This window comes from Pezoporus occidentalis, unplaced genomic scaffold (genome assembly GCF_034315485.1).
Source record: "Pezoporus occidentalis ecotype Australia unplaced genomic scaffold, CSIRO_AGI_Poc_V1 ctg215, whole genome shotgun sequence".
Taxonomy (NCBI): domain Eukaryota; kingdom Metazoa; phylum Chordata; class Aves; order Psittaciformes; family Psittacidae; genus Pezoporus; species Pezoporus occidentalis.
In genome coordinates, this window is record NW_026914018.1 from 791468 (window position 1) to 798680 (window position 7213).

Below are 7213 nucleotides of genomic sequence, written 5' to 3' on the forward strand. Positions count from 1 at the left end.
AACTCCTACGGGTTGAGACAAAAACAGTCCAGCAACAAATCACCACCGCTACTATCAGCTACAACAATGATAAGGGAAAATAACAAGGGAAGAGAATACGATACCACCGGCCAAGAAAACGAGTTCCACCCGGAAGCCCGTGTCCTTCCAGGTAACTCCCAGTTACCCCTCACCCCGGGCATGACGTGCTGTGGTATGGAATACCTCCCCAGCTAGCCCGGGTCAGGCGCCCCATCTCTGCTTCCTCACAGCCTCCCCTCCTCCCTGGCAGAGCATGAGCCTCACAGAGTCCTTGGTCAGGGTAAACACCACTTAGCAACAACCAAAAACATCGGCTTCACCAACACTGTTCTCAAGCTGGAAGTCAAAACACAGCACTGCACCAGTTAACACAAAGGAAAAACATGACCGCTACTGTGGAACCCAGGACAATGAGGTACTCCAATTCTATAAACTGCAATCTTTTCTGCAAAACAAAGCGTATTCATGGCTGTATTTTGGAATGTTTCTTGGTTTGCCTTTTTGATCATGAATTTCTGCATCTCTGTGCTTGTCTGGATTTTGTTAGAACAGTTGTTACATCCAAATTCACATGTACGTCATCTGTCAACCAATTACTGGAGGTTATTCAAAGGTTACATTTGAAGTACTCATTTGAGATTTAAAGCAAGCATTTCATTCATTGATAATGATTGCTGAGCAAAGGCTTGAAAATCCTAAAGGAACCATCAGAATAGATTTGAACTTCTATGCTATGGGAAGAGCATTGTGAATTCAAAGTGTGACTTTACCAGAAACAGCAGGTAGCTGTGCTCACACCTTCTGAAGTATGAGGGACATGTTTGCATAACTGGCTGAGGGTGATTTTCATGTGGCTGACATGTTGACAGTGATTACTTATCTTAATACTTGCTTGGGTTCTGAGCCTGCACCAAGATTAAGATACTTTCCGAAATTAATGGTTTTGCTTGCACACCTTCCTCTAATTGTTTGCAAAATAAATTATCACCATTGTGTTTCAAATCTCTGAGTACTGAAAGTAGTACTTAAACAGTATGTGTTAGTGGAGAGGGAAGTAAATACAAATGTGTAAAGAGTGTGTGGATGAAGGAATGAAGGAGTGGGCATTAGAGGTTAAAAGGAACATAAGCATCTTCCAAAACTAAATAGGAGGTGATAATTTGGAGATTACTTGTATCAAAGAGCTGTAATGTTTCATGCAGACCTGCAGGATCTATCTTTATTATGTGGATGTTAAGTGGACTGTTACAAACTTAGAAGTCTACAGCAATTTTTCCAACAGTGTGCATTTCTGAACATCAGGCAACTCGCCAAACTAGGTCCCTCCAGAAACCAAATTACCTACTCATCTGCTTCTCCCTAATAGATACCTTTTTTGCTGCACCCATTTGTTCTCAGTGGCCCTCATCTGAAACTCACTGGGTATCTCTCTATGTATTTCACTATGTTCTTGAAGGTTGCAGGGATGCCTGCAGCGTTCAGCTTGTTCTGTAAACATAGTAGGTATCTTTTACAGCATGAATTTGACTTAATATATTTCACCTTTTTGCACCCTACCAAATGCATGGCTCCAGTTTGTAGGCATGTCATGTATTGTTGCTGCCTTTTCTATTGAGATAAAATAAACCAAAATGATGCAGTAGGGCTATTTAAACAGAAACTGAAATTCTGGGAAAGAGGTAATGACAGAATAGTTCTCTCTTTGTGACTTCTGATTGATTTCAGAGTTGTGAGTGAAAGGGAAGCTATGAGTCTCCTACCTTTTTTGACTGTCCTTATCTCGGTTAATCCACTAAAACCTCTATGATTTAGCTAAGACCATGCAGCCCAGAAGTCAATGTCCGAATAATTACCAGAAGGCATCGGTCAGCCTTAGATGGCTATAGTTCTTGCAGTTGTCACTGGTATGTCTCATCAAATTTACAACAGAAACTTCTAGTATTAGGAAAGAATTCTGGCTGGTTCGGACATGGTATCCTCTGTTAATTCTGGGCCAACTACCTACCTGATGTGTGACTCATATATATGACTGTTAAAATTGATTATGCTGATGTGTTGTAAAGTAATGGCTGAAAGCACTAATTTCCACAAAATACTGACCAGCTTTCCCTACTCCTGTGTGACAACACAGCCCTTCATTAATCTCCTGGTGATCCCATTACTGAGGTCAGCTACATAATCTTCACAACAGTCTAGCAGCAGTGGAAGCTCAATGGCTGTGGTAGCACTTTTTGTTAGATTTAATTCAAGCACTCTTACGTATTTCCCCATATCCTTTACAAACACAGGGAGAAAAAATTAAGCAAAGTATGAAGAGATAAAAGATGGGAATCCTCCTACATATTCATGAACAAATCATCCCTTTCTATCCTTTGGTATGTATGGGCTGTCCATATGCAAACTCTTTGGCAAATTTCATTTCACTCTGAAGAAATTTGTCAAAAGAAAACAAAATACCAACACAAGCCAAAAGAGAACTGTGGAGAAAAAATTGGTAAGGATAACGTAGTATTAATGTAGGAAAATGCCATTTGCAAACCTCAGAACAATCCTCATTAACTGCATTTATTCCTTCCTTGCTAGATAAAAATAAAAGGAAACAAGTGTGGAGTGCCTTCTACCTCAAATTTCCTCATGCCTCTGTTCATGTAGCGAGTCCTTCCCATTCTCAGGGGATGAATTGATATTGCTCTCCATCCAGATAACCTATTGGCTATCCAAAAATTTATATTGGCTAACTCTAGATGACTACAGACCTCTGGCAGTATATCAACTTACAAGGCCAGGCTGGAATGAGCTTTGAGCAACCTGGTCTAGTGGAAGATTTCCCTGCCCATGGCAGGGGGGTTGAAACTAGGTGGTCTTTAGGGTCCCTTCAAGCCCAAACCAGATTCTATGCTTAAGACTTTGATGTGCATATCAGTAAGAGTGTCTGACTCAAAACAAGCAACAGCAAATTCCTTTTTTAAAAAAATGAAAAGGCATCCAGGCTGTCTTCATCTCTCCTTCCTGCTTCTCTCTCATACCATCGTGGTTTGAACCCAGCCAGACAGCTTGTTCACTCACTCCCCCCTTCTTTCCCTCCCCCTACTCCCGGAGGGATGGAGAGGAGAATCAAAAGAATGCAACTCCCACGGGTTGAGATACGAACAGTTTAGTAACTAAGGTATAACACAAATCACTACTGCTACCACCAATAATAACAATGATAAAGGAAATAACAAGGGAAGAGAATACAACACCTCACCACCAGCCACCCAATAACTCCCCGCCCCAGCCCAACCAAGCACCGACCAATACCTCCTCCAGCCCTGCAGTCTCCCAGCCCTTCCAGGTAACTCTCAGTTACATCCTGGGCATGACGTGCTGTGGTATGGAATACCTCTTTGGTCAGTTTGGGTCAGGTGTCCTGTCTCTGCTTCCTCCCGGCTTCCCCTCCTCCCTGGCAGAGCATGAGGCTCACAAAGTCCTTGGCCAAACCAAAACATCATTGTTATCAGCTCTGTTCCCGAGCTGAAAGTCAAAACCCTGCACTGCACCAGCTACCAAGGAGGAGAAACATGACTGCTACTGCTGAACCCAGGACATTATCCACCCCTTATTCCATACCATTCACGTCATGCTCAGATCCCACATTTTCAATATACTACCATCACTCTTGTCTAAGTGCATGGATCAGTCCCTATAATGCTGCTGAGTCCATCTGGTCCATGATGTCAGGCTCCATCTCTTGTAACAGTCTTCCAGAGCAGGAGAAGCTGTGTGCAGGGTTCACACTCGTGAATAATCTGGGCAATAGCGTCCATTGCTAAGTCCACCCCTCAGTCATGAGTCCATCTCTATGTTGCATCTCAGCCCTGATGGCCTGAATGTCATGGGCCCACCAGGCTCAACATAATTCACTGTCCCCTTAAGCAGTTTCTGCAACTTATTGCTGGGGACTCCATACAGCTGCCTTCCATCTCTGACGCTTCCAAAGCACTGGAGGGGCCCAGTGGACTAGATACTTGCCCATACTGTCCCACACACCCTGCCACTCATGACTGTCCAGCTTTGGGAAAATCCTCTTGGTCCTCCTATAACCTTGTCTAACCCCAGACAAGACCCAAACCTGACTCTGCTTAACTTTTGAGATCAGACAAAATGGTTGTGAGTAGAACACAGCCTGTGTGTGTGCCAACATGCTGATCCCCATCACAATCAGCAGGCAGGTCCCAAGGGTACCCAAAGGCCATTCAAAACCTTCAGAACTCTCACACGATGCTGCTGTACTTGTCACTGGGGCTGGTGTAGCTGCTGTACTTGTCACTGGGGCTGGTGTAGCTGCTGTACTTGTCACTGGGGCTGGTGTAGCCGCTGTACTTGTCACTGGGGCTGGTGTAGCCGCTGTACTTGTCACTGGGGCTGGTGTAGCTGCTGTACTTGTCACTGGGGCTGGTGTAGCTGCTGTGCTTGTCACTGGGGCTGGTGTAGCTGCTGTACTTGTCACTGGGGCTGGTGTAGCTGCTGTACTTGTCACTGGGGCTGGTGTAGCCGCTGTACTTGTCACTGGGGCTGGTGTAGCTGCTGTACTTGTCACTGGGGCTGGTGTAGCTGCTGTGCTTGTCACTGGGGCTGGTGTAGCTGCTGTACTTGTCACTGGGGCTGGTGTAGCTGCTGTACTTGTCACTGGGGCTGGTGTAGCTGCTGTGCTTGCCGGCTCTCCCACCACCGGCTTCTCTTTTCCTGAGTCAGCTCTTCCTCCTCTGCCTTGCTGGGAAATGCTGCGTGGTCTCCTGCATCCTCCTGGGGCTCGGCGGGCGGCTGCCGGGGAATGCTCTCGGCCGCCGCGGGGCTCGGCTCCTCCGCGGGGCTCGGCTCCTCCGCGGAGCTCAGCTCTCCCTCGGGGCTCGGCTCCTCCGGCGCCTTCTCCCGCTGCTCGGCAGCCGCCTCCTTCCGCTCCTCGACCGTCCCGACCTCCTCCACCGGCAGCCGTCCCCTCGCAGCCGCCGCTCGGTGCCCGGGGCCCCTCTCCCGGGCCGGTTCGGCTGCCGCCGGCTCCCGGGGCCGCTCCACCTCGGCTCCCCGCAGCCTCACGAAGATGGAGAGTAGGGTGAGGGCCAGGACGGTGAAGAGCAGCCGGACGGCCAGGTACAAGTCCACGGACACGTCCGTCCCGCCCTGCTGCTGGAGCCCGCCCGTATTACAAGCCATTGCCATAAAGCACAGTGAGACAAGAACCTTAGCCCAGGCCCCACACTTGATAAACACTAACACAGCAAATACCGGCTCTAAGTAAGTTACAACATTCTGAAGCTGTGAGATCAAGAGGAACAACTCTGAGAGCCAATAAATCAGCATTGTGACGAGTGACTATTAATCCAGTCAGATCTGTCGTTATCTCAACCCTTCGTACCCCATGTTGGGCACCAAAAGAACTGTTGTGGTTTAAACCAAACCAGACAACTCATTCACTCACTCCCCCCTTCTTTCCCTCCCCCTACTCCCGGAGGGACGGAGAGGAGAATCGAATGCAACTCTCATGGGTTGAGATAAGAACAGTTTAGTAACTAAGGTATAACACAAATCACTACTGCTACCACCAATGATAATAATGATAAAGGAAATAACAAGGGAAGAGAATACAACACCTCAGCACCAGCCAACCAATAACTCGCCCCCCCAAGCCCAACCAAGCACCGACCAATACCTCCTCCAACCCTGCAGTCTCCCAGCCCTTCCAGGTAACTCTCAGTTACCTCCTGGGCATGACGTGCTGTGGTATGGAATACCTCTTTGGTCAGTTTGGGTCAGGTGTCCTGTCTCTGCTTCCTCCCGGCTTCCCCTCCTCCCCGGCAGAGCATGAGGCTCACAAAGTCCTTGGCCAAACCAAAACATCCTTGTTATCATCTCTGTTCCCAGGCCGAAAGTCAAAACACTGCACTGCACCAGCTACCAAGAAGGAGAAAAATGACTGCTACTGCTGAACCCAGGACACATACACACAAGTGCACCTTAATCTGTTCAATTCAACCACTCTGTCCAGCCTTCATGTTTTATCTTAGATTTCTGCCTTTCCATTTATTCTATCTTTTCAAAGGAGACTTCTTTGATCACTTTTTTCTTTAGCTAAATATTCAAAATACTGGTAACATTAGCATCATAGAAATTTCCTTGTGCACACCCAGATAATAGAGTTTAACAGTTACCAGATTTCATATTTAGGGGTGTGAAATGAGGTCTTTAATATAAAGGCATTTTCCTAAGCCTTACACTGTCCACAGGAGTCCTTGGTTTAGCTTTCAGTTGATCTAGGTAAAGATCATGTATGCTCAGTCAAAGGCTTAGGATGGGCTCTTTCACACTCAGCAGATTACTATATATTTTTATATACAAGTGTCACTTTTTGGGTTAGCTGGTTGTTGAATAGTTGCTTGCTCCTCAGGCTCCCAGTGTTTGACAAACTCTTCTTGCATATTTGTCTCCTACTCTTCCAAATGTTTTTCTCTCCCAAATGGCTTTCTCAAAACCTGACTATGTTGCAGGGATTTGCTCATGATATAAATTAAAGGAAAGACATGATTACTTTTATTTGGCCCTGTAGATATGGTACAAGGGAAATGTAAGATACAATCTTGGACTCTGTGATCTGGAACCTCCTATGTAAGCTTTGGAAGCTGTGTCATCTCCATACGCCTGCACTCCTTGCAGGAGAAGGCGAACTGAGCTGATGTATGCTGGCGACAAAGTAGTTTTAGAGTGGAAAGCCTGTTTGGCATATGGCTCCCAAACTTTGACACTTGGTAAGTGATTATAAAGATAGTTAGCTCAAATTCTGAGCCATTATGTTATTACATTCATACTCATGTTATAAGCCATGCTACCCAAACTTGCTAAACAACCAAAAAACCTCACTGCTTTGTGCCAGATTAATACAAACAGATCCTTCCATTTGTATTTGGCTGTTGGGATTACTTGACTATCATATGTTTCTCTCTGCTGTGTGTAGCAGGGCTGACAGCTGGGGATAGGAGATGTAGCTTCAGTTCTCCAAATTTAGAGTGAGAGCAATCAGACTTCCAAGCCCCAAAGGCTACTAATTTCCTGACTGTTAAAGCAGAGAAAACATTCTTCTATAGATAGCAACTTTTGAAGACAGAATGGGCAAATTGAAGACAAATTCTCCAATCTGGTTGAATATCAAATAAACAAA